This window comes from Pseudopipra pipra, chromosome 14 (genome assembly GCF_036250125.1).
Source record: "Pseudopipra pipra isolate bDixPip1 chromosome 14, bDixPip1.hap1, whole genome shotgun sequence".
Lineage (NCBI taxonomy): Eukaryota > Metazoa > Chordata > Aves > Passeriformes > Pipridae > Pseudopipra > Pseudopipra pipra.
Genome location: NC_087562.1, coordinates 6,573,977 through 6,601,671, shown reverse-complemented (window position 1 = coordinate 6,601,671; position 27,695 = coordinate 6,573,977). Strand labels below are relative to the sequence as shown.

Here is a 27,695-nt window from a genome sequence, read left to right as displayed (position 1 = left end):
CAGACTCTCCTGCTCAGAGCTCTTGCCCCTTCACAGAATCCCACACCTCTATTAAACACTTTGTCCTGCCAGCAAAGGGTTAATAAATACACATTTGGAAAAGAATCCCTTTGAATCACGACCTGAGAGGGAGCTCAAATATTTTCTCAATGGAGAGTTAGTGGAATTTTCTATAGATCTGGGGTGAAAGAAAAGTCTTCAGAAATTCTCAGAAGAAAGATCCTTTGAAATGGCCCGACTTGTGTTATGATAAGCAGTTCGATAAGCCCACCCATGGTAAAGTTATTAGGAATTTATATCATATGGATCCCATTAACCTAAACGTTTGCTTTCAAAGAAAACTTCTCGGTACATGACTACCACTAAGTCCAAGCACTTCAGGTTTGGGGATTGTGTTTTTACAAATGAATCGAGGGTTATCCAATCAATTAGCTGAATTCCCTGTGTAATTGTGCTTTAAATGAATCACCTGGTACTAATGAGGCTGCTTACCCATTAAAAGAAAAAAAAAAAAAAAAGCCAGCATTGCCTTTAAGGGAAACACTTTTAAATCTGCAGAACAAAATATCTCACAGTCTATAGTTAATCTTTGGCACTCCCTGCCTTGGGATATACCCAAAGCAGGTAGATTTCCAAGATTAGGCAGAAGGATTTAGGTCATATGGCAGTCAAAATACCACTCAAGCTATTTTTAATTAATTATTACAAGGCCATCTGAAATCATTACTGAGATCAAAGCCACATTTTTTAGGTGCTAATAAAAATATAGGCTAAGAATAAGGTTGGAGCTTATTCTCCACAGGCAGAAAGCAAAGCAGGACCATGGAGATGACAGATGGAAGAGGAGGAAGGAACCGAATGACCGGTGCTGGTTACACAGAAATTCAGCTTTAAAGTTTGGAAAAGAACTGAGTTATTTTAATCATCTCACCTGCTACACTCTGCTGCACTTTGGAAGGGTTTAATACACAGGCTTTTGCCATGAAATAAATTATCTCTGTGCTAAATTATTGAACAATTTAGATGTATTATAACCCCTATAGAAGCATAGAGGATTCCAGACTACAAGGGCTATTTATCTGTCCTGTAGCATGGAGCTATCAGTGGTTTAGTGAGGGATTTTATCATTGACTTATACTGTGGTTCTAAATTAATTCAATTGAGCAGAAAAGAGAAAGACAGAAAAAAAAAAGCATTTAAGGCCGTGCTCTCCACGGTGGAGTCCACAGGCAGGAGGCTGCAGTGGATTATACGGAGCATATTTCTCCCGACCACAACTGGATTGAAACAATTTACTGGATGTGAGCCTGGAACGACAGCGGGTCTGGGATGGGGGAACACCATCAGCCCTCCTTCCTCCCACCCAGCAAACACTTGATTTTCCTCTTGGGAAATGGTCAACACCTTGTCCCGCTCAGCTTTTTTGCAGCATGATGGGATGTAACACGTCGGATCCAGAGGGGCCTTCAAATCCCATTATTAAGCATATTGCTGGAATTATTGCTGGGCTATTTTTGGTTCATTCAGGGGTCGGTGCCCTTCCGTGAGGAGGGATTTATTAGATATTCCCCTGGACAAACAGAGAGATAATTACTCAGCAAAATAAAAGAAGGCGCTTAGAAGTTGGCAAACCTGAGAGTATTCTTGTTCTAATTTAGGGAAACTTCTGATGCTTGGAGCTGGGATTTCTGGCCTGTAGAAAGAGTCTGACTAAACTCTCCCCAACTGTTTTCAGTGAGGTGGAAAAAAATGAGAAACACGCAAGAAGTGCCTACTTTTGATCACCAATGTGTTTTGATCTCATAAATTATGGCTGAAATTAGGCGTGGACTGGAAAGTGTGAGTGTGTTTTCTCTCGGTCTGGGAGCTTCTTGTTTTGAGAGAAGGAGCCCTGTGCCTCCACCTTCATCAAATACCTTTTTCATTCCACCTCTGCTTTCTAAGAAGTAGGTTTCTCTTGCCATTTATCAGAGGTGTCACGAGCACAGGATGGAGAAGCACCGCACACCTCCCTTTCTTTCTCCTCTGGGACTTCCTCAGTCTAAACCTCATGCTTAGCTCCAAAGAGACCTGAAAATGTTCCAGTCTATGGAGCAGGTTGACCTGCAACCTAATCTCATCCCAACTGTCATAACACTGTGTTAGCCATGCACAGCTAATAAATCACAATAATGCTGAGTTAATGGAGCGGGCTTTGACAGTGCCAGGATTAGAAGGGCACACAATAAACAAAGAGTGTCTGAGTGCAGAGGTACAGTAGAGCAGTGAAAAATCACCAAGTGATGCTACAAATCTTGTGCTGGTATTTCCATGGGCCTCTGCTATAGGCAGTGCTGGGGGGGAGCTCAGCTCCTTCACGTGGTCCCTCTTTTCTGTCAGACCATGAGACTAGGCAAGAGAGAAGGCTTGGTGTAGGAGCTCAACCCGGTGTAAAGTGCAGCTGAAGAGACAGGTCAGACTGTCTGAAAGGGTATAAAAGGAGGCTGGTGAATTATCTTGCCTCAAGCAGTGATTTCCTCCTCTAGCAATAGGAATCCTCACTGGCAAGGCTGAGAATTCGTGGCTTTGCAGGGAGAACCACAGTCTGTCCATCTGAGGCAAAACACTGCCTGAAACAAGCCACTAGGTTCAATTTAAATAGATATAATGAGAAATAGAAGGAGAAAAAAATCACACCAGAAAAAGATGTTCATTTTTAAAGGTCTCAGGATGACTTACTGAACAGACATGCCCAAAGAATATTCCCTGTAGCTTCTACAACTTCCAAAGCAAATGCATGGATAAGTAGTAGAGCTGTGGAGAAACTTATTATCTTTTTACAAGAATGCTTTTGGCACTGAATTGTGCATCTCTTAGATCCCAAAATAGATTTTAACATTGTTTTCTTAACCCTGGCATGGGAAAGAGTGGATTTTTCAACCTTTGTTAATGATGGACAAGCCTGAAGACTTTTGATAATTTACTTCACAATGGGTAAATAGCCAAAGTCACCTTATCTGAACCAGCCAGGATGATTTGGTCTGAATAAAGAATCTGGAAGTCTCATGAGAACAGGACTTACAAGATTTCCATTATTTCTTCTTTCCAGTAGGAAAAGTGACACAAAGAGGATATCCTATCTTTCTGTATTTCAGGACCCCTGCTTCTCCTCAGGGCTGGAACCAAGAAGCTGCAAAATCATGTGAAACTAGAGATTGGGAATCATTTCACTGACCTTTTTCAAAAGATTAAATGTGACTGTAAGTTTATCTGCACGAACACATAGTGATAAAGAAACAACATTTCTTTGCTTCCTTTTCTTCTGTTAAGTCTATTAATTTCAGTGGTGTTATTTCTTCACTTACATAATTTGTTAAGAGATGAATCAGATCCCCCTTTACCCTCTCTTCTTTGGGAATATTTTTACTGGTAGAACTGGAGAGTTCTCCTCCTAGCAGAGGAGAAATCTTAATTCATCTTGGAGTCACCCAGAGAGGTGAAAGAAGGAACTTAGATTAGAAGTTGAAAGAGTAAATGATCAACTCAGAGGAACTAATCTTAAGCCCAAGTTCATGTTTAGCTTTCAAACGTGAACTTTCAAAATTGCTAGAAATTTGCTGCAAACCCTTAAAACAGTACAAGCCCAGATTAATAATATGGAAACACACCATTTGTAGAGGTCTGAACTAAAAAGAATAGAGAACCTGATGTCAGCAAAAGTGTGGGCATCCAGACAATGATGGGACCTTATGATTTAAATTCTATGTGAACAGTAAAAATAAAAAAGAAGGAAAGGAAGAAAAAAAAAACAAAGGAAAAGAAGGGCCATGGTCCGTGCTGATGCCTGCATTTTTGTTATTAGTAGTGGCCCTGTCCCAGCCAGGAACATATCACACGCAGAAATCAAAACTAACCATTGAGCAATACTTTGGGGGGCTGGGGGTGGAAATCTCCACGTTTGGGTTGGCTCCAAGATGAGTAGAATGGTGTGATGTGGATCCACTCACACTCCAGTGCCTCCAACAAAATCTGTTCACTGGGCTTTTGCTTATGGTACCTGGAAATGTTACCCTAATGAGCAAATTTCAGTCCCTTCTTTGGCCTTTGGGATCTTGCTCTTTGATGTGTCATAAACGTGGGTATCTGCCCCAGTTCCTGAAAGGAATTGTTCCTGCAGTGCAACAGCTGCAAAGATTTATAAACTTCTCTCCTTCTGGCAAATTGGTAAATGTCTATTTGCAGCTAATTCTTAATTTTGGTTTTGGGGGTTTTTATGTGTGGAACTGCTGGTGACTAAACCCTTGGATTGCCTTGGGACTTTTCCATGCTCATGTAACATCTACCCCTCCCTAGATCAAAACAGACATGCAAATCAACTCTTGAATATTTGTGGATGCTCTATTTTCTTGCAGACTCACTTCAACTCCTTGCAGATCCAGGCAGAACCCAGCTGGGCTTTTTAGCCTAGCACAGCTCTGCCTCCACCCAGAGACAATCAAACCTCAGGCAGTAAATCCCAAAGGCTTCAGCCTCTCTGGTATTTCATCTTCTGGTACCTTCTCTCATCCGTCCAACGCTTGAGAACCTGGTGAGTTCATTGCCCATTTTATGAGCTATTGAGTAGAGTGAACATGTGACTCAACTGTAATTGAGTTTTAACTGCTGGAAAAATATCTTGTTTCTGCTTGGGTACTGAGTTTATTAGTTTCTCAAATTTTTATCAGTTGTTTACATGTGCCTACACTACATAGCTCTGGTGACTAAGAAATGGGAGAGGACACTGTGAATTAGGAACTGTAAAAGGGAGGAAACGTAAATTAGTGACTTCTCTTCTTCCATAAATAAATATTTATGATTCCACCAATAGGTTATCCTGCTTCAGCCTTGTACAAACACCGTCTGCAGCAGAGGTAATGTTGATTTTAAGCAATGTGCCCTCAGATGCAGAGTCCTGTTTCTCAGTGCCTGCAGTGGAAGTTAATGCAGCTCAGCTCCTCAAAGATTTAAGACTCTGATGCTTCAAATCTATGTCCAGGTGCTTTCCAGGCAACTGGGAATCTACTTTATGCATTTCCATTTACATGGCATCTCCTAAAACATTAATCTTTGCAGTTGCTGCCATTTAAAATTTATCTGAGCTATTGAAGGAATAGTCACTAAAATTCCTCGAATCTTGTTCCCTCAATACATTTATTTAGGAGATCCCATCCCTTCAGGCTGTCCCTCTTCTTTCCTGAGGATGTTTCAAAGCAGAGTGAAATGAGGACTCTTCTCCTGTTGACACTCTGAGTTTGCTGTGAAGAAGGATGTTATTTCTGCGAGAGCTGGAGTTTCCGAAGGCAGCCAGTTGAGTTTGTTTATTCCTCCGTTTCAAAGCCTGCACTGTCCTGTGGCTCCACATCACCAGGGCAGCTTTAGTGCCTGACAAAAGTGTCGAGGAAAACCCCCTTGAGCACGGGGTGTTACAACCTTCTGCAGAGGAGTGGCCAACCCCCTCAGCCTCCCAATGCTCTCCTGCCAGACCACGCAGCGCTGAGATGCTGAAATATGTTCTTTCCTGGCAGCGCTCAGGAACGGCCAATTTAGTGGGAGAAGGAAGCTGGCAGAGCTCTGTCCGTAAAGACTTTGAAATAGTCTGATTTTTATCAGAAATGACAACAGCAAAAAGAGAGTAAGCCAAGGGTGCTCCAAAAGCTGTGCTCGTCTCCCGCCTCCCTCTACTCTCACCAACGTCATGGAGAGAATTTCCTTAAGTTTTCTCCAGGAGACTCTATGGAAGAGTTTGACTCAGTTCCTGCAGTGTCTTGGGTCCTTATGTTTCTAAGGGAAAAAGTGTGTTTTGAGTAAATTATTGACAAAGCAAAAGTGTGACTCTTCTGAGGTCGTTTCAGTGCATGAGGCCACATTCTTCCTCGCAGAGCTGGTGAAAGTAAACAACATTATTATAGATTTTGGTCATGCCCTGGCATCAGTAAGTGCAGTTTCTGTGTTTGCCATATGCTCTCACTGAACTGGAACAGCACTGCATACACAGGGAAATTGTTTAAAGAGCCAGTTCAGCCTCAGAACTTGCTGTCAAAATTATGATGTACATGATTCGTCCTGTGAACCACAAGAGCGTTTTTGTTTGTCAAGTGAAATAATGTGTAATTTGGTAGATCATTTAGGAAAGCTTTTTTGTTTGTTGTTTTTTTTTTTTTTCCCCTTTTTTTTCCTTTTTTTTTTTTTTTTTTAGTATCCCACCACAGGCCTGGATATTGGAGCACAGGATTAGTGGAGAGGCTCCTGCATCTCCCTGGGACGACAGCGACTCGATGTGAGATTGAAGACAGAGGAGGCACAAGCCAAGACTTTAAACTCTGCTCTCAGAAGGCGACTTGCTGAGCCAAGTAAAGAGAAGAGGGAAAATTGACACCCCACAAGACATGGACAATTGTTGCCACCGGCTGGGAGGCCTTAAATTACAACCCCATTTTGTATATCCAAAAGCTTACACTTTCTATTTATACATCCCACTTCTTCTGTGCACCAAAAGTTGGATTTGGCAAATGCAGCTATTCCCTGCAGGCATATGGGTGAGGTTTGCTGCAGAGAAAATAAACTTGATTGTTGAAAACCTGTGTTTGCAATTACTCTGAGTTTCAATATTCTGAGGTCAAAATAGATCCTTTTAGAAATCATAATGCTTTGAAACAGATTCGTTTTCTTTCTGAAATGGTTATTGGATTAAAATGAAATATTGAAACGTTTTTGGTAAGCAAGTCATAGCAAAACCCTTCAGTAGACATTATGAAAATGTGGAAAGAAATAAAGTATAAAAAGTTTTTTTGGGGTAAAGACCATTTCTGTTAAAAATAATTAGTTCTAAAAATGACAACCTGCTACACTGAGCAGGCCAAACCAGGTTTCCAATACATCTTTTGGGAGATTATTCCACGGTCTGAAAGATCTTTGCTTGGCAAAGGGGCAGGTACAAATAGTAAGAAACATTTTCTTCAGGGACTTTGGTGGACTAGATGAGAATCTGAGTTCATAAATATTGTCACAGAAAATTGTGGGACTCTCTTAGGACAAAAAGCCAGATTTTGCAGCGTGTTTAATGTGCCTTAATTTCCTTAGGAGTGAGGAACAGGGACTGGCATTTAAAAATATATTAAAGGTCCCAGCCAGGAATGAGCCAAGGAGGTCTCCCAGGTTCGAATAATCCTAATATTCTGAAGCAATCATTCAAAGGGGATGAAATATTTTTAATCATTTATTTGCTATTTATATTTCAATGACATCTCCAGAGTGTGTCAGCAGAGTTTTCACACTGGATGACCAACCTGATGTGAATTTTTGATAGAGAAAGAGTAAAAAATCAGAACTCCAGGAGCAGGAATAAAAAGCAGATCTAGAAAAAAGATCATAAGCAATTATTTACGTCCTTGAGATATAGCAACACACTGCAAAAGAGCTTCAACAGGACTAAGAGCAGGAGCCTTTCTCCTCCACCTCGGACTGGAGCTACATCTGGCACTTCACCCTCCTAAGAAAACAGTGAGGGGCTTGTTCCAAGGAAGGTGCAAGGAGGGCAGCCAGAGCTGCTCTGCATGCTCCTTGCCTTGAAATATTCCTTCACTGCATGCCCACTTGAAGGCCCCTTTATGCTGAGGAAACTTAGTGTAAATAGGAATCAGGCTCAAAGAGCCTGGAAAGCCGTAGCACGAGAGTTCAAACCTTTTCAGTTCAAACCCTTTCAGATCAGAGCAGCTCTAAACCTCCAGCCAGGTTTCCCCCCACCATACACAGCGTGCTCATTAGGGCTGGCTGATGAACTCTGCTAATTACCTTATGCTTGGGGCTGCCATGTTATGGATGGCAAGAACACCAGGGGTGTGTTTTTGGAGGAGAGGAGGGGGCGTCTCTTAGTTCTCTTCAATTTCTTGGAAAGAAAAAGCTTTTACTTTATTTTTTTTTAACCTTAAAGTGTTACTTGTAAATGGAGGCCAGAATTTAATTTCAGATAGTGTTACTCCACCTTGTGCAAGTGATTTCTCTTGACACTGCACTGACTACCCGTGCACAAAAAGCCCTTTATGACTTACACGCCAAAGAGCCTGAAGTATTTTTTGCCTCTCCAAAAATGACATTTCATTCCCCCCCTCCTTTTTTTTTTTTTATCACCTGAACACTGGCCTTAAAACCACAGCACGCAAAGGCCCCATGTGAAGTAGGGAAAGGCATTCAGCATCTGCTTATATCCCCAAACTGAAGCACCAGTGTGCCTAAAAAAGCTTGTATTTAAAGGCATTGCAGCTGCATCAGCTCATATTTCATCCAGCCACCAATTTCCTTTTCCCCCTGACAAACAGGCCTCAGAAAGAACCCAGGCCAGAAATTCTCCACGTTAGCGAAACATTTCCTCTTTCCCGTTCTCCCTTCCATTAACATTATTACGCTGCTCCTGGGAAAAGATGACTTTTCCAATCCAGGCAGTGTATTTCTCTCTTTTCTTTTCTTTCTGTCTGTTTTCTCCCTCTCCAGGCCAGAGGTAAGGGAAGAACTGGGGTGCGGATAACAAGGGAGAAGGAATATTTGGGTGAAAGGAAATAGAAGGTTTCTTCAGGAAGGAGACCCTAAAATCTGCCTCCTTTTTGCATGTGAATGCTGAGAGATGGCAAGTCCTGGCTCTTCCTTCCACTGAGTGTGGGATACAAAGAGAGAGAAAAACACCTTGTGGGTGACAACACTCATTGAGGCTCAGGTGCTCAAATACAACTTTGGTGACAGCATTCACCAAAGGTCAGGTGCTCCCCCTGGGATAAAGAGCTGCTTAAAGCCCATTTGGCTGATCCAGGGGTTAAACTCATCCCAGACCTGGCTTAAGCCAAGTTACAGCTGTAATAAGTCAATATTTACAGTTGTCAGGATATTATACTTGTTTCTAGATGTCCAGCCGCCTTCATGGTCTGTGCAATCCCATTTCTGCATGTCCCACCTCCACTAAAGGTCTCCATCCTCCCAGCTTGCAGGACCAACCCTTTAACTCACACATCTTTACTGCCTGATTTATGTCAGGGCTGTAGCAAATGGATTCAACCTACACAAGACCAAAACCAGCTCTGATATAAAAAGGAGTGATTATCCCACGTATCAGGAGGGTTGTACTTGTATCGAGTCTGATTTTACCATGTGCATGTTCACTTCAGCCTGATTTTATTTTTCTTCTCCTTCAAGAAATGGAAGGCAGGGTCCCAGAGGACAGAAAACATCTCAGTGAAATTAGTGGCAAAGGACAGCCAGGTCATAATTCCTCACCGCAGAGCAAGCGTGTCGTGACTGAACCATAAACTTTCTGTTATGCCCATAAAAAAGGTGAAACAGCAGCATCTGCTCCCTCAAAATACCCTCTGGCATTATTATAAAGTCACTTTACCCTATTCTAAGGTAACTAACTCAGGAAATCCATTCTTGAGGCAGCTCTTATAAGTTCTAATAGGGAATTGCTTCTTCTTTCTCACTGTGCCTAAAAAGCTGTGAAATAATTTGGGTTTCTTGTGTTTGGTTCTTTGAGAAGTTGACCAAAAAGCAGGGAGATTTTATGAAAAAGAGCCTTATAAAGGGAGCAGTATAAGAACAGGTTTGACAGACAATTTCCTGCAGGTATAAGTTGCTTAATCATGTACCAGTGGCTGAATCAGGTATTTTGAATCAATCAGATTTTATGTTGTGTTTTAGCAATTCTTGGCAATAAGTACTAACACCTCAGAAACAGAATAAAAATCATAATTTCAAAGAGTGCAGGAATGGTTCATTTCAGGAGACCAGACGGAGCAAATTTCTTTTCTGTTGTTCTCTTCCACTTTGACTTTGTAATTCTGTTCTGAATAAACCTTCTGCATAAATTGTTGTTTACAGTGACAAAGGCAAATCACGTCAAGCCAGACCCCTGAGCCTTTTCCTGCAGGATTATCAGAAAGGGGCAGTTTCTCTAACCACTCTTTATTCCTCCTCTTTTTTTATTTTGTGTTTTCTTACTTGCTTTGCTGATTTTGCTTTTCCCTCTGGGTTGGGAGCTTTGTGCAGACAGACAGACCTTCCCTTGGGAATGGTTTCGGCTTCAACAAATTGCCATTCTGTGACACTCTGCCAAAGAAGTACCTTGGAAAATTCCCAACCACCTCTAGTCTGTTCTCTGGAGCACATTTCACTTCCAAATCCTTGGAAAGTTGTGGAGCAGACCATCCCAGGGCATAGTCCTCTCCACTCCAGGGCATCCCTTTTGCAAGGCAGCTTGGCCCCATCTAAAGGGAGGCAATTTATATCCAAGAAGATCCTCTTGGAGGTGACATTCAGCCTCAATTTAAAGCTGAGGAGGGAGTTTTCCAGCATTTTTGACAAAAACAGAGCAATGATATTATGTCTGGTTTTGATTTAGAGCTCGTTGCAGTGTCACACTTACAAAAATTTAAATTATTCCTATTTTGTAGGGCTTGAAAGGATCAGTTTTCTGTTTTTGAAGGTTAAGTGCAGGCAATGCACTCCATTTTTTGGCTTTAGCATCTTCAAATAGAGAATCCTGTTGTATTTAACGGTGTTAGCAGAAATAAGAAATCACAAACTTTTGAAAAGAAATATAAAAGTATTGGTAATGCCAGCTTTTTTTTTCTAAAAATATTAGTTTTCCAGGAGTGTTTTTGAATTCTAACATCAACGAAAAAGATAAGATGAACTTATATATATTTTTTCACTTGGTGTAAAAATGACCACATAAAGTGCAGAAGATACATAATAAAAAGCAAAAGCACAGACTCGTTTAGACAACCCAGGTTAATTCTTTGGCTGCACCCCTAAATGTTTGACTCTGCTCAGCTCCCCTGAACGTGATTCTTAATTTTTTTTCTCTTTAAATTTGCCCTGGAACAACTCACACAAAAATTTCGACCGTTGTTTTGACCGATTTTATTTTTTTTTTCCCTCTCTTCCCCAACATGGTTTCTATGAGCTCTAAGAATAACAAAAATAATAAACCCAACGTTCAAGTTATGCCTGGAGAAGTTTTATTTCGGTTTTACTTCCACCAGTGTCAAAATACCATTCTTAGCAGCCCTGGTGCCCTGTCACGTGGTTGGAGATTTTTGTTTCATGCCTTTCTGGTTAGAGATGTCTTGCTTGAGAATTTTATTTCGTGCGTGTCATAGAACAAGTATGTTTTTTATGACATTTATGAATGTGACCAGTCTGGGAACATGCTGTCTGTCTGCTCGGGTTTAAGCCAAAATTGAAGTCATTGTAACTAGAATTTCCAATTTTGGGGAGAGCTGATCCGTCAGCTGGGGGTCAATAAATTGGCAGAGTCATCTTTTATAGCATGAGAAGGTGATTTCTGCCTTAGAGGAATTGTCAGGGTGAGGTTTTGATTATCTGAAATATTCGGCAGAAAGATTCTTTCTACCTTGCCCTGCCTTTCCTTTTTGTTATAAAATTTATATTAACTGTAGTATTAAATAAAAAAAAATGCATTTAAATTCTCAGTGCCTGTTACAGAAACCAGTTTTGTCCTGAAGTGCAAGAATCAAGCCTGCAGCATCAAAATATCAAAGAATTTCAGTCTTCTGTTGCATTAAACCTGCCTCTCTTATTTCAGCTCCTCCAACTCTGAAATTCATGATTGAGAGCTGTTAACTCCCAACGATAGCTCCTGGCAAGCAGGGCTTGAGGTTTTTTTAATATTTTATTTTAATTATTTTTAGTTTATAGCTCAGCAACTCGGCTGACCCAGGGGAACACTTAAACTAAATTTGATAGATGTCAAGTTAGGAAAAATAAAGACAGCAGTGTTCTTTCTGCCTGCAATTACAAATGTTTGCTGGAGACTTTTCTGACAGGATTAAGCAGAGCAGAGACCTGGGGAGAGCAGAGAGGGACTGTCGCTGAGGTCACCTTGGCTGATGTTCTCCAGAGCCTGGAAGGGGAGGAGGACTAGGACACCCCCCGGTAGCAGTTGCTCCTAACTCCAAATGCAGCAGGTTTTCCCTTTTTTCCCCCTTTTCCCTGAGTCCTGATGCGTCTTGCATCAACTGCAGGAGCTAAAAAGAGAGTGCTTGTTTTTTCAGCTGACATTTGGAGCTGTGGAGACCTCTGAGATGCCCCGTAGATGGGCTGAAAAACCCCCAAGAAAAACAAAAAATGGAGCTTAACGAGCTGCAAAGGAGTGAGGAAATGCTCCAGGAAACGATGCAAAAGCCTGCTTTTGACAGTCTACCCCAAACCCAAATATCAGAAACATTCCCCAAAAATAAAAAAAAAGTAGATCTGCTGTTTTCCAGTCCATTTTTTTCCTTGCAATCTAAAATATATGAAGACACTGTAAAATGGACTGATGCAATCGGTGAGAAAGGGAGAAAAATTAGACTCCTCAAAGTTCTATAGGAATTATTCAGAGGGGAAAAATGTTGCATCTCTCCAGTATAATATACTGGCAAACTGCATCAGGGAAAAGGAGTGGGCTCTCCAGTTTTTTGTCATTAGATCATGGGCTCAAATCATGCCCAGGAATTTAATCCAAAACTCAGTGAAATCAGCAGGAGCCTCATTACTGGGAATCAATACTAAGGTACACAAGAAAGGACAAACAGAAATTGTTAGAAAAAAATATTGAGCATTCATATGTTCTTTTGAATATGTTCAGTTTTTTCTTTACATTGAAATAAGGGGAGAAATTTCTTACTGGTCTGATCTCTCCATAATTCTTTTCAATATTTGTTTTTGGGTGACCCTCACTCTTAAAGCTTTACTTATATTCTATCACTGGAAAAGAAGGGGAGGTACAGGCTGGGTATGAATAAAGTACACACATCCAAAATTGGGTTTTATTTGAAGGTTAGAAACCCTTTTTTTAACTGCTATTTTTAATTATGAAAAAAATCTGAATTATATCTACGGATATGGATAATTTTTCCCACTCTAAAAAAAGGCTGACAGAGAAGCGCTGCATGAATTGATATTGTATGAAAGTTCTTCATGGATCATGTGAGATCAGCTGGTTCCAGCCCAATTTGGGGAATTTTCTGAGTGAAATAGTATTGTCAAAGGGGTACCCACTGCACAAAGCTCAGCATAAAATGCCCTGAATCCTACAACTTTCTAAGCATAAAACCTGAACTACATTTTCCTGCTGGAGATGTCCTTTCTGCTGTGGGAATCGAGGGTGGTACTACTTGCTCATGATTTAAACTGTTTTCACTGTCTATTTTCCAATATTAATAATTAATTTTAAGGTTAAATCCTTTACTGGATGGACAGGCATTTTTATAACACATTAAAGAACATTTACTTAAGGTGAAGCACAAGCTGATTTATCTCTATAACCATGGAGGGCAAGAGTATTCCCTCCATATTTTTCTTCCCAGCTTTCAGACAAATAAATCAACACACATATATATATACACATATATATATATTTGCAATACTTGGTAATAATAAAAAAAAAAAGCTGAGGTCATCTGAATTATTTCACAATCAGGCAGGTAAAGTGGCTTAGCAGATTATGAAACCCCACTGCTGCCAAATTGCTCCATGATGATAATTATTTGCTTCTGTTCTTTAATTCTGGGTGGGCAACGCTGCTTTTCTTCTGTCCTCTGGAAAAAAAAAAAAAAAAAAAAAGCAAGATGGCTCTCCCTATGGTTTTTGGCTTAACTGCACACATCTGGGTTTTGTATCAAAAGAAATAAATATCAGCCCTAATTAATCCTCTGAGGCTGCTGGGTACGAACTCCTGAGCGACACAGGCTTTAATTACAGCTTCAGCCAGGGATGGAGTTGGTTGGGGAAGGCTGGCTGTTGATTTAATGCACTATATCATGTCCAAAAGGATCTGGAACAACACTGATTTACATCAGCTGAATATTTGGCTCATTTGAGACTCCCTTGGGAAGGAGAGGGGCGATACCTATATCCATACACTCCCCCTGAGTTGGTCAGATGTGGTGTGCAGCAAACTCTACTGCAAAATGCTTGTGAAATCCAGTTTGCTGAGTTCAAATGTTGAAGTTGTTTAATTGGGGAAAAAAATAGTGTGATATTGGAAAAAAAGCTCTGAAAATATTGTGATCATATATTCATATATTTTCTCAAGGAATATGAACTCCTTGATTTACTAGTGCTTTGTAAAAGGTTATGTAGAATGATTCAACCACAAGATAAAGCTCCTGTATTTCAGACAAAGAAGTATCTAAATGACTATATTCTGATTACTTCTACGTGTTTACTAATTCAGCTAATTTAAAGATGGACTTCAGGGATTCAGTTGAACAGCAATAAAACTTGTTGAGAATGGGATTTGTTACACATCCTACAATTCCAAACCTGTCTGTCTGTGTCTCTTGTATTTCCTCCTCTTTTTTTTTTAAGAAGACTTCAAAACCAAGTTGTTTGTAAATATATGAGTGAATTCAGAGCAAGTGAAAGTAAAGAGACTGTTAACACCATCCTCAGCACAGCCAGGCTTTGTGCAAACTTCCCTCCCTTCCAGTACACCTCAAGTCTAACTTGCAGTAAACCTTGTTATTCTAGTCCTGGGTTTATCTACCAAAGGGCTGCCAATGTACTAAATTGTGTAGTTGATTTTTGTAAAGAGTGCTAATGAAACTCACTATTATTATACCTATTTTCCCTCCCAGCCAAAACCCAAACTGGAACTGTAATCCCTAGGAGTTCAAACCTGATGTATTAATGCCCTGCAAAACTCCTCCTGCCTCCCCACAATGCCATCTAAAGTCATCCCTGTGAATCTAGGCTGGTTTTGTTGTGCTAGGCAGAGGTGTGTTTACATGACTATCCATCTATTACAGGATATTATTTTTCCAGTGGAGAGTATTTCAAATATTTCCAATGAAGACTTTTCATTTCTCCCTTTTTTTTTTTTTTAACTGGTGTTACTGAAAGTAAAAAGAAAAGAAAGAAAAGCACACCAGAAAAATCTATAGTAAAGTCAGAGAAGCAGGGAAAATTGAGAATTTAGAGTCATGGAATCATTTAGATTAGAAAAGACCTCTAAGATCATTGAGTCCAACCATTCCCCCAGCATTGCCAAGGCCACCACTAAACCGTGCCCCCAAGTGCCACATCTACATGTCATAAATCCCTCCAGGGATGGTGACCAAAGCACTGCCCTGGACAGCCTGTTCCAATACTTGATAAGCCTTTCAGTGAAGAAATTTTCCCTAATATCCAATTTATCTCCCCTGGCACAACTTGAGGCCATTTCCAGTTGTTACTTGGGAGAAGAGACCAAAATCCACCTCACTACAACATCTTAAAAGATGAGGCTGATGCTGACATTTGCTCTGCTATATGATGGCCCCAGTGGATCCACAGATTCTAGTCAGAAGTCTTTAATTACATACAGTATTTTCTGGAATTCCTTGCATGTTCCTTAATTTCACACATATATTTTTTACATAGATATGTCATATGAAGACAAAGCAAGAGAATCCTGTAAATAAGTAATATCATTCTGATTAATGCTGGTGTACAGCTTGGATTTCCTGAGAGTATTTCATAAACACTGAGGGCCAGATTAATTGGTGTAATGGCAGAAAATCCATGGCATAATAACCTGATTTAATTCTAGAAATCTTGCACAGTAACTGCTTCTTCGTGCCCAGTCTGTACATGCTCCTCATGGAGATTCCAAGATCTGCCTTTAGCTCTGATTTTTCTTCAAATCCTTTGATAAAAGGAAGAAGTAAAATCACAGTTAACTAAACAGCAATCCCTGCTATTCTTGGGCAACCAAAGCCCTCTTGAAAGCAAAGGAATGGCTGCAGAAAGGTCATTGCCAGGAAGCATTCAAACACCATTAATCCTCCTCTATCTCCTCACTGCTGATAAGACTCTCTTTAGACCCTGGAGTCAAGTTCCTCTTACCCTGATATGTTCAAGTGCTCAGTGTCATGCTCCTGTTATTCATGTCTGGCTGGAGGGCTGAGTTTCTCTCCCACTTTTTCCTTTCACTTCAGCAGCTCTGGAGCCAGGACAACGTGGCCTCATCAATTTTACTCTTCTCCATTACAAGCGAATCTTCTACCAACAAAAACCAAGGGTAACTTTTAACACGAGTGTGCAACATCCATGTTTGTGTTTAAATGTTCACTCTACATTTACCAATGATATAGAAGTGCCAGGTTTGGGCACATACAGAGAATACAAAATTATCTCCTGACCTCCCTCCTCCATGAATGGCACCATTAATTTTGTTGTGACTTCATTCACACCTAGAAATTCATAGCTAGAGATGTGTGTTTGGGCATTAGGACAAAAGGTACCCAAGACTGCAACAGTTAATTTGAGATTTTTCGTCTTTCTTATTTCTCCAGCTATTTATGGGATCATGCAACCCAAGATAAAAGTTAGTAATATGGGTCCTGCAGTAGTTCATTCTGCCTCCTCGTTGTCATTTTGCTGAGCTAAATGGAAACCTGTTATACTAATGAATTTTGGGATTCTTTTCAGCTCCCTTACAACAGTATTTGAGCACCTTATTGCTTCTAAACCTGTATTTTACTAAACAGAGGGATAAAACAACCCTGTTTCACAGGTGGAGAAGTGGGACACTGGAAGATATCAGTAAGAATTCAGCTCAAATATACCCTTTTAAATTAATTATCTATACACAGCACAAGTACTACTGCTTGTGGAAGCACAACTGAAATACTCTGTTTCATGAAGTCATCTATCTTCCAAATTAATTTTGATCCTCTGTTTACACTTGCTCTTTATTTTTCAAAACAACCCTGAAAGGCAAAAGCAGAGTTTTGAGCACCTTCATGTAATAAAGGAACAATTAAGCTTTCACTCATATGAGGAAAAGGTTTTTAGTGCAGTGAAATATCCATCAGACTTTGCATTTCTCAGAGCTACTTAAATAGCTGAGAAACGCCACCTGATTAGGCACTTTGCATATAAAACAAAGTCCTGTTTGTTAAAATAGACTTTAAACATCAAATTAAACTTGCATGACTCAGAATTGTACACAAATAAATAACTGGCTGCATACTTGGAACAAATGTTGTTTTATTGTGCAATTAATATTGCTGATGCTGCTATTTAAAATGTGAATGAATTTGTCCTTCTGGTTGTGCATTACTCGTAATGATGGGGAAGGGAGCACTGAAAACTTTTGCTGGGATATCATTTTGGCAGGGGGCAAAAGCTGGGATGCAAGAGACTGGTTGGATGCTGTGCACCCTTGGAACCAACCTGACAGGACTGGAAGTGCTAAATTCTGCCAGCAGACATGACCATGGGGCCAACTTCATCCTGTTTATTCAGCGAGCAAATATGTAGTTAAGGTGGGACTGACTGTGATCTAATTCTTCCGAGAGAGACTCGCAAAATTCCTGCCAAAAGAAGCAACAAGAGGTATTGTTATCGCTGGGAGCTGGTCAGTCCGTGGACGGTCCTGCAAAGATCATCTTCTTGAGTGAACACACGAACCAGGTGGGTCCTTCCCCCAAGGCCCTGTTTTAACAACTCTCAGGCACAATCTGAAGTTCAAAGATGTTTAATTGTTTGCTTGAAGTTGAACAAGTGTTTAAATAATTTTCTGTGTATAGAACCATAAATGATGTGGGTTAGAAGGGACTTTAAAGCTCATCCAGTGCCACCCCCTGATAAGGGAAGGGACATCTTCCAGGTTGCTCCAAGCCCCATCCAACCTGGCCTTGGACACTTCCAGGGATGGGGCACACATCATTTCTCTGGGCAACCTGTGCCAGGGCCTCACCACCCTCACAGCTCAGAATTTCTTCCCAATATCCCATCTAACCCTGCCCTGTCAGTGGGAAGCCGTTCCCCCTTGTCTTGTCCCTCCAGGCCCTTGTCCAAAGTCCCTCTCCCACTCTCCTGGAGCCCCTTTAGGCACTGGAAGGGTCTCCAAGGTCTCCCTGGAGCCTTCTCCTCCCCAGGCGGAACACTCCCATCTCTCCCAGCCTGTCTCCAGAGCAGAGGGGGTCCAGCCCTTGGAGCATCTTCGTGGCCTTCTCTGAAGTTGCTCCAGCAGCTTCATGTCCTTTTTGTGATGAGAGCCCCCAAGGTGCAGGCAGCTCTGCAGGTGGGGTCTCATCAGAGTGGGGTAGAGGGGGAGAATCCCCTCCCTTGATCTGCTGGTCACAATTCTTTTGGATGCAGTCCAGGATATGTTTGACTTTCTGGGCTGCAAGTGCACATTGCTGGGTCATCATGTTGATCTTCTCATCAACCAGATCAAAAAAAGTCAGGCTGCACTTCCAGTGTGTTTCTGGAGAAATTATGCAGGAAATTAACTGATAACTACTTTGCCAAGGATTACAGCTGATATAAATCAGGGTTGCACCTTTGGTTGGAGAATGGAGAAGTTACCTCAGTCTTTAAAGTAGTGTATCCGTGAGAAATAATAAAGAACAAAATGACAAAGGTGTTGGATCTCTCTTGTGTGAACACACAATTGCTTTAGGTTATGCCATGTTACCATAGAGATTTTCATATGTCATAACTGCAGTTTAGCACAAACATAGTATTTCACATTTTTGTTGTGTTCTCCACGTAAAAATTCATCTCAGCCAGATGTAATTTAGAAAGTGAAGAGGTGTTCCACCATTATTGGTTACATAATCCAAATCTTCTTGAGAAACAGTTCATGAACAGTTTGGCACAGACTTGGAAAATTTCATATTCCTTTGGCAGAGGAAGCTGACTAGAAATATTCAGTGATTAGATTTTCAAAGAGGTCGAACCTCTGCAGCTCTTCACATTTCCATAGCAGTGCTCCAGGGTTCGACACAGCTGAGAATCTGTTCGTTATCATCCACAGGTTTCTTTTACAACTCCCTTAGAAAAAAATGAATCTCTGTGAAATGCATCTTCCAGAGGAAAAAAATACAGCCAGCTCTGGCTGTGCCCTTCAGGAGTACACACAGCTTAAATCCGTGCTCGTGACAGTTTATATGTACTGGCACCCTCAAACCACTGCCTGACTTCTGCCTGTACCAACCTGAATATTGCAGGTCTTTACACTCTCCTTTTTTATAAAGTTAATTTTTAATCACATAGTTTTATGAGGAAAATTAAGGATTTGTGCTGTGAGCCTAATTTAATGCTCTGTGGATTTGTGTATGATTTTTACAGCATGGACGTGCACTCCAGCTTTCCCTTAAAGGAGGACAATAAGCCAAATTTCTGCCTCTAACTATTTTATGAAACATGTAGGAAGTTAATATTTAGGGAGACTTTGGCTCATTGATCACATTTGACAGATGGATACACAGATACAACACAGAAACAATGACTGCATAAGCCTTAACCCCCTGAGGAGACCAGCTAAAAAACACTTTGTGAGGAGCAGACTCACTTCTTTACAAGCAGTTGCAGAATTGCAGGTGGGATTTCACATGGACTGTGGAGCTCTGGCTTCAGCCAGGAGTGGGTTGTCTCTATAAATGAAACACAAAATAGACATTAAAAATGTGTGAAATGGGAAAATCAGAGCTTTCAGTAATTTATAATTGAGCCAGAAGAGCTGATTGGACGTATCTAATATTCTGCTCAGTGTATTACAGGCTCCCCTTTGTCTGGGATGTATGTTTGGAAAAAACCACCCAATCATATTTACAAATGTCCACTGATAAATTTGCCTTTTTTATATTTCCATCTTTTTCTTTTTTTCATCATAATCAATTCTTTCTTTTCTATGATGACTTGATTATAAATATGGCATTTCGGCCATAGGTGACAGACCCACTCTGGGCCAGATGTGCTGGCTGCCTATGAAGGGCTTGGCCATAGGATGTTAGTGGTTTAAAGTAACAGGAAACCTGAGGAATATCATAAATCAGCCTTTTCTGACTAGGTTTTTGTACAGAGTATAACAAAATGTATTGAATAACTTAAGTATGTGTGAGCCTACTGCCTACCAAATTACTGGGGTCTGCCAGTGGAAAACACACTAATTTGATGTTGGCCTCAAACAGAAAATTGTTAAACGAAAATTAGGCTTCAGCATTTCAACAAAAAAATCAGCTTGGAGCTCAGTGTTAACAGGAGCCCAAGGATTTAACTAACTGTAATGAAAATAAAGAGAGACAAAATTCCTGACTTACTGAGCCCCAGTCCTGAGGAAAGGTTTCTCCTTCTGGATCCCAACACAGCAGGAGGCACAAAGCGTGTACCAAAGGGTGGGTTGTCTTTCTTTTCTCTCTCCTGCCATGGATTTCACAAGGTCATAGGTTGACATTTTGTACTTTTCCACACTTGAATTGACTTTCATTAACAATAAACAGAAGGTACTGGGCCAAAGTCATCGAGTCCATGACAGAGTGTTCTAAAACATGAAGCCTCCTGCGCGCAAGGACATCAGGAGGGGCTGAGCTCAGAGCTCCTCTCACCTGGTGTCCTGGCTCTGCCCTGGCCAGTGCAGGGCACTTCAGGGGAGGTATGAGAACCACATCTGAGCTATTCGCTGTTGGGGACCTCTTTCTAACCCCAATTGATATAAACAATCACATTTCAATTATACTCCTGGAGGTAAATCTGCCTGTGGCAGTGCAGCTTCTGCTCTAACCAGCTAAAATTAATTATTGTCAATTGATTCATCCAAGGTCTTAAATAAAAGATGGTCTATTCTTATCATCCAATTAAAGGTCTTAAGATGTTGCTTATTTCTCTCCTAGCTCTTCTCTGCTCTACTTAAATAAAATAATAACAAGAAGCCAAATGTATTTTTTCCATCTCATAACCATTCTCTTTTTTTTTTTAACCAATAATTTTAGACTTCCTTCAATCTCCTCTTTTAGACCATTTTGTGGAGACAGTCATGGTATACTGATGTATTCTTGTTCCCTGAAATATGGGTCCCACATCAATGCTTTAGCATCCACACCTTCTCAGATGCCCATGTTTTCCCTTTGAGAAACCACTGCAAAGTCACTTTTAAATTTATAAAGTTAATGGGCTTACACTGGATTGGCCCAAGTTTTACCTTTTCCTCCACAGTGTAGATGTTTTTTGGTGAATTTTCTTTCCTGCCCTGTCTCTCCCTTTCTTCATAGTGTCACCACATGATATACTTGTACATGGACCTCCCCTTGTACTGACTCCTCATGGCTCAGAGAGCAGTTAATCCATTAAATGTTAGAGAAAGCTCCTGCTTGAAATGCACCCACAAACCATAGTCCTGAGCCATATTTCTTATTCTTTTTTTGTGACTATATTTTGGGTTCTGGCAGAGCTGCAGGGAGTGAGAGTGGTGTGCAGCCTTTCCCAGACTGTGTAGCTTGGCACCAGAAAACAATTTCTTGGGAGTTCAAAACCTGTCAGGATGCTCTCGCGAAACCGCTCCACATTTAAGATGTGTAACACTAAAATGTCACTTTTGGAGCCCAAACCAGAGTGCCTTCAGCTTTTTGATTGGCAGAAAACTGAAGGATAGGCTCCAGGGAATTTCTACTACAGCTGTAAACTTTCAAAAATACTTTGCTGCTGCAGAAACTAAAGAGTGTGGTTTAAATGAACAATATGCCCCCTTCATACCTCAGCACCAGGGAGAACAAGCTTTAGACTTCAGCATGAACAACCTATGGTTTGATTTTTAAATTATTTTTCACCCACACAGAACAGGTTAAGCAGCTTTTAGCTCAGTTTCTACCTGTCACACAAACTGAACTATATTCCAAACATCTCTGGGAGGAGGAAGAGATGATACAGATGGTTGTGCAGATGTTTGGATCCTGTTCTCTTAATGCTTTACTCAGGACAAATTTAACCTCCTTATATGCCTCATAGAAGACTAAATCACAGCCCTATTCCATGCCTGGGATCTTGGAGAAAGCCAAGTCTCTAGTTAATATGTTTATGTGACATTCTGAGCTTGGCTCTCCTCCGCCCTTGTGGGCCAAATCCTAATATGACCCAGTGCTCTCTCACATCAACTGGAGTTTTGCCTGCATAAAGCAGAAGTTAAAACTAAGCGATGCCTCCAGGTTTCAGGCCAGTGACTCCATTTCACAAAAACTCATTGTGTTATAAAAAGATACATCAGCTTCAGCCCACTGCAGGGTCACTGTTTTTTGGATTTTTTTGTATTTTGGTTTCTTTTGTGGTGATGGTTTTCAAAAATCTGAAATAGGAGGAGGCAGGTCTTCTCCTCCCACTGCTGGGGCTACACCCTTCCCTGAACAAACCTGTTCTCAGCGGGACCTGAATCCCTCCTGGACCAGTTATGTCTCCAGGGGCCAGAGCTGTTGGCACCCTGCCCTACTGTGGTCAGTAGAAAGATGTTTTCTGAGGTTTCCAGAGGCTGGGTTAGGTCCTGTTTTATTGCCCAGAGAATGTGGATTCCCCATTTCCAGAAGTTTTCAAGGTCAGCTTGGATGGGGCTCTGAGCAAACTGGTCTAGTGGAAGATGCCCCTTGTCCATGGCAGGGGGAGTGGAATGAGGTGATCTTTAAGGTCCCTTCCAACCCAAGCCATCCTGTGATTCTATAATTCTATGATTCTATTTGCTTATAAACATACCCCAGCTTTTATTCCGCTCTTATTTTAACATTTACTCCTATGTTGTCTCCCTACATTTCATTCAAACCAAAGAAATGATTGATGGTTTTATAGGAACAATCCTGATAAGTAACAGAAAGAGCTAAACAGTCTTGGAAAAGGGGATTACAGTTTTTATTTTCATTACAGCTGAAAAAAAACCCCACTGCTGAATGAAAACATTCAGGCACAGGGAAAATCTTCAAGCACTGATTCCCAGTGAGGGTTGCCTTGGGTTACCTGGAGCCTCCATGGTGTCCACACTTGCACAGCCAATTCTGGACATACATCTCATAGTTCCCAATGTCAAGCTGGGGCTGCTGTGGGACATCTGGGCTGTCCTTTGCAGGGAACAATGAGGGAATTTGCTGGAGGACTCCCTGCCACTTGCACGATACATTAATCCCTGTCCAAATCAGCAGAGAGGCCAAGCCTGAACCCATCAGCTGGATCAGCTGCTTTTGGTTGTAAGGGGTAAAAACTTGAAATGGTATCATAAAAACATAGACTAATTAAGATTGGAAAAGACCTCCAAGATCATAAAATCCAATACCACTCAATACCACCACGTCCACTAAATCATATCACAAAGTGCCACATCCACTCCTTTTTTTAATACTTCCAGGGATGGTGGCTCCACCACTTCCCTGGGGAGCATCACCTCTTTGGATGGACCATGGGTGTGCAGGCCAGGAAAGATTGTGTGCATGGAGATGTCCCTGACATGCTGGGTGTACTTTGGCTGTATGGCCTCTGTGTGGGAAGATGGGCCCCCTCACATGGGGTCAACTTCCCCCAAGGCCTGATGGTTTTGGAGCTCTTTCTCACCAGCAACACTTGAAGTTATTATGAGCCCAATGAGGACAAAAAATCAGCCAAATTCATGTTGGATGTCAATCTTCTCTGCAAGCATTTTGGAGGTGCTGTTCAGTCTCTAATCACAGCACAGCTCCTGCACTTTAATTGTGCCTCTGCTTTAGAAACACATTACAGACAAACGCCCGAGTAATCACCACAATCCCATGAATGAGCCGGATAAGAGAGATGGAGAAACTGAGAGGGAGAGACCACACAGCAAGTAGTGTGAGCCATGGGATTAGGAATTGGGATTTCTTTTTCTCTGTGCAGAATCCACGAGGCCATGCTGCCCTGGATGATCTCATGAAAGAAGTATATTTTCCATGTGTGAGGGACTCGTTGCAGTATCAGCTAAGTGCAAATTACTATGATCATTAGCCACTCTTTGAGTGAGGCAGCTGCCAGGAAGCCTGTGTGTATGTTTGAGGGAGAATTCCTAATGTCTGTGTGTCTGGAGGAGGATAAATTCTTCTATTCCCCTCCAGTAGCCTAATTAGATTTTTACTCTGTTTATTAGAAGAGTTCAGTTGCTAGCTTAACATGAAATAAAATCTGCATGATTAAGAAGTCACGAGCAGTAAAGCTTACAGTGTGCTGCTAGAAATTTTCCTTTCGTATCAACAACGATGAAATCCTCCAGTGTTAAATAAAGTGAAAGCAGGAGTGTGTTCAGATCCAGCAGCCAGGATCCAAACAGAGTGTCAAGGACAGAGGGAGGGTGGGAAGGGGGTATCATGCCATTCAAATGGCACCTTAAAAGGGAGAATTAGTGGAAATGTTGCATTTTTAGGCACACAACAGACTGGAAGGAACATTCCCCTTTATGGATCTTCACTGTAAAACAAGGATGGGAAAGATGCTGTTCCATTTGTAAACACATTCTTCAGCTCTGCTCACTGTCTTCTTTAGACACAACGGTCTGTCAAGGGTCAGAAGAAAATGAAGTAGTATCTAAATCTAAGTCTATTCTAACATCTTCAGTGGATTCCACATCTAAGCCCTTCAGGGGTTGATGGCCCTGGTGATGTCAAAGAGCCTCCAGCAGTAGCTGTATTCATTAGACATCATTTTTTCTAAAGTGATTCCTGATCTTGACCTTGGAATAAAAATCCATTGAAGACAATGAGATGTGTGGGGTCAAGTTTAGATCCTTGCATGAAAAATGCAGAGATCTATGATGAGCAGCAAATAACCACTGAGATTTCTGAAATTCAGGATTTGCCTCTCAGTTTCCAGATCTCTAGTGGCACTGGTGAAATCCAGGCATGCATCCCTCAAAACCTCCATGTCACATTGTAGATCCTGAAGGCTGGGGAACCCAAACCAGGAAAGGGGATGGATGTTCTCTTTCCCTGACTTTGCTGGGAGCAGCTGTGTCACACACAAAGCCACTAGCAACCTGCAATAGGAAATTTTCCAAATGGTCTTTGAGTTGATGACCCCAAAATCCTACTGAGAAAATGTCTCTGTATTCACTCACCCATGGAAAGCAAAATACAAAGTGTTTTTTCTGTCTCCTGATAAGGTGGCAAGGTGGGTTATTCTTCTAGAGGACCTCCAAGAGCTCTTTCTAATCTGTACCAATTCTGGACTGCACCCACAACCTCTGAGTCCACCCTAACCTCATCAATAGCCACCAACAGGATGAAGTCCTATTTCTCATGAATCATTTAAAAATCCATTAGGGGTTAGAGTCAGGGTGCAAATCCAAGGACCAAGTAGGAATCTTGGTATAGAAAGTAAGTTCTGGAGCCTAAAAAAAGAAAAGAGAAAGCTCAGAGGAGGTTAGGAGTCAAGGGAAGGAGACTTGAAACCTAAAACCTTCCCAAAAAAGCAAAGGGATTTGTGGAACCCAAGAGACTAAAAGTACATTTTGGCCCACGGTCTGGTTTTCCTCAGCACGTGCCCAGCCACAAGAGTCCATGTGGTTCTTCTGTTTTCCCAAGTCTTTTGAAATATAGAGGCAAGAGTCTCGAATCCCTGCACTTCCCTGCATTCCTCAAGAAATTGGCGCACCAAGTAGTTGTAATTCAGGATACCACCATACACCCACGTGTAAGATTCCTTAACAACTATGCACATTTTTAGGCTCAAATATTTTAGAATTGTTTTCACTGTGCCTGAGCTGTAATTGGCTCAGCTTCCCAAGTGTTGGATCATCTAACTAGAGTGATTTTTGACTCAGAGCCCAGGCACCATATCAAAACATTTATCAATTAATCATAAAAAGTAACTAACATTGTTGTCCACCCAAGAAAAACTGTCACTTACAGACTCATGTATGTTATTCCTTATGAAAGAGCTGCTATATAGAAGTTGATTTCCTGCACAGACCAGGTGGAAAATCTGCTAAAGGCAGAGGTCAAATCTAGTTTAATTTTATATCCTTTGTTAAGAATGTTCTCCCTCTCTCTTTCTCTCTAAAAAAAAAAAAACCGAGGGAAAAAAAAACCCACCCTTGTGCTTCTTTCCAAGTATTCTAAAGTTAATTCATGTGGAAGAAAAAAAGATTAGGATAAAATTTCAAATATTAAATTCAAATGCAGGATTAATGAGTTTTATTTCAAAGCCCCAGAGGTTGTCTGGAATTTAGGACATTTTTTTAGTAGCAGACACGAGACACAGCCAGATGCAGTCGTGTTTTGGACCAGCTCAGCACAAATTTAGCACCTTGAAGGAGAAATTTTATGTCTGTTTTGTAAAGCAAACATTTCAACTTTTCCAAAATCCCTTGTCCAAAAGATGTTACTGTTGCATTGGATGAAGGAATGGATTTAAAATAATGCTGACTTGTTGCTCTAGCACACAGTAATTGCCACCCCCATCACCGTCACTGTAGGTGATGTAGGTCCTCTGCCCCACTCAACAGAGCCACATAAATCATATATTGATTTTTTAAATAGTGTGAAGCAACCCAGATTAAAAAAAAAAAAAAAAGAAAAAAAGGAGTTAAATTAATTTCTGAAGCCAAATTCAAGACAGTCCTTGCAACACTCTGCAAGAAGGAGCTTTTTGCAACTTGGTTTCTCAAAGGCCAGCAGGGAACAGCTTGGCAGAGGTACAAACACTGTTCTTCTCACGCCCTTGCAGAGAGGATGGCAAACCCAGGGAGGATGAGCTGCTTCACTTCACACCCGCTCCCTGAGGCAAAGGAGTTGGAGGCCAAACCCTCCAAAGTCCCTTCATTAAAAGACTTTATTATCATCACAAAAATTAACTGCCTTCGACTTCCTCCCCAACAGGGTTGCTCCCAAGAAGCAACAAATGTCAGCAGCTTCTCAGGTCACGAGTGTTAGTTTGTCCAACCAGGAGAGAAATTCCTGTTCCCAGTCAAAACTGCACTTCAGTGGTGGCTCAAGAAGGGCTGGTGACACCTGTGAAGCACAACCTGCAGATCCAGAGCAGGTGATCTGGACCAGGGTGTCTTTTGAACAGCCAGAAGTGTTAAACATTGGCGTGATTGTGCTTTGCCTGAAATCAAAGAATAAAATCCCCGTTGAGTTCAATGGCAGAAGAAGGTAGCCAACATCAGGTTTAGTGTTTTCTACATCAGCACTGAAAACTTGATGGGAAAGGACCAAAACCTTGCAGTGAACACCTTCAAACATTGGAATCTTGTCTTAAAAGATTCCAATTATAGCCAAGAAGAAAACACTGGCGTTTCAGTTTCAGATTCTGGCTTTCCTTCAAATGGACATACCACAGTCTGTAAATAGAACCAAAACCTGAAAAATCACTCTGTTTAAATTCCTTCATTGCCTTAGAACTCTGCCTCACCTGTGGAGAATTAATGTAATCAGCTGTAACACGAACAAGTAATTAGGACCTGGTGACAGGCAAGTTCAGATTAATTATTCCATTTAGAAACACACTCACAAATGATTTTTTTCTGATTTCTTTTTTAGCTGTAAATCCTACAAGAACAGGTTTTCTCCCTCCAGTACAGAACAAAAACTGCCCACGGAAGTGGCCTTGTCTCACAATATTTCTGGTTTTGGTCCCCACCAAAATCAGTAAATGTGATGACACACCAAAATATGCAAAGTTAACAAATGCACTTAAAAAACTTACAAATGTTTTGTTTGAGTTGCAACAAATTTTTCTGGTCAACCACAACTTTATCCCCTCCAGTCGCTCAGAATCACGTCCCATCTCTAACCCTTTTTAACAGTGTTAAAACAAGAAGTTTGGATTTAAAGCTTCATTTTCAAATGGATTTCTTGGACAGAATGGGGGAAGATGGATGTAATTGTCAGGAATTTCAGATTATAAGTGCCTTGAGCTATTCTGAGTGCAGCTCTGAG

General features: G+C 41.1%; 1 long non-coding RNA gene across 6 annotated transcripts in view; it reads right to left on the bottom strand.

Moving 5' to 3' along the window:
- LOC135422034 (uncharacterized) overlaps nt 1-27,695 on the bottom strand; it is a 76,219-nt gene that overhangs the window by 33,383 nt on the left and 15,141 nt on the right. Inside the window, exons 1-6 of one of the 6 annotated variants that reach the window (XR_010434293.1) lie at nt 22,774-25,752; nt 20,103-20,202; nt 19,355-19,436; nt 17,227-18,834; nt 15,895-16,050; nt 3,834-13,604 (exon numbers count right to left, since the gene is read on the bottom strand). This is a non-coding gene — a long non-coding RNA (uncharacterized LOC135422034). Of the gene's footprint in view, nt 1-3,833; nt 13,605-15,894; nt 16,051-17,023; nt 18,835-19,354; nt 19,437-20,102; nt 22,578-22,773; nt 25,753-27,695 lie in introns of those variants that run through there. The other 5 variants (XR_010434294.1, XR_010434292.1, XR_010434296.1 and 2 more) reach the window with 5 other exon arrangements.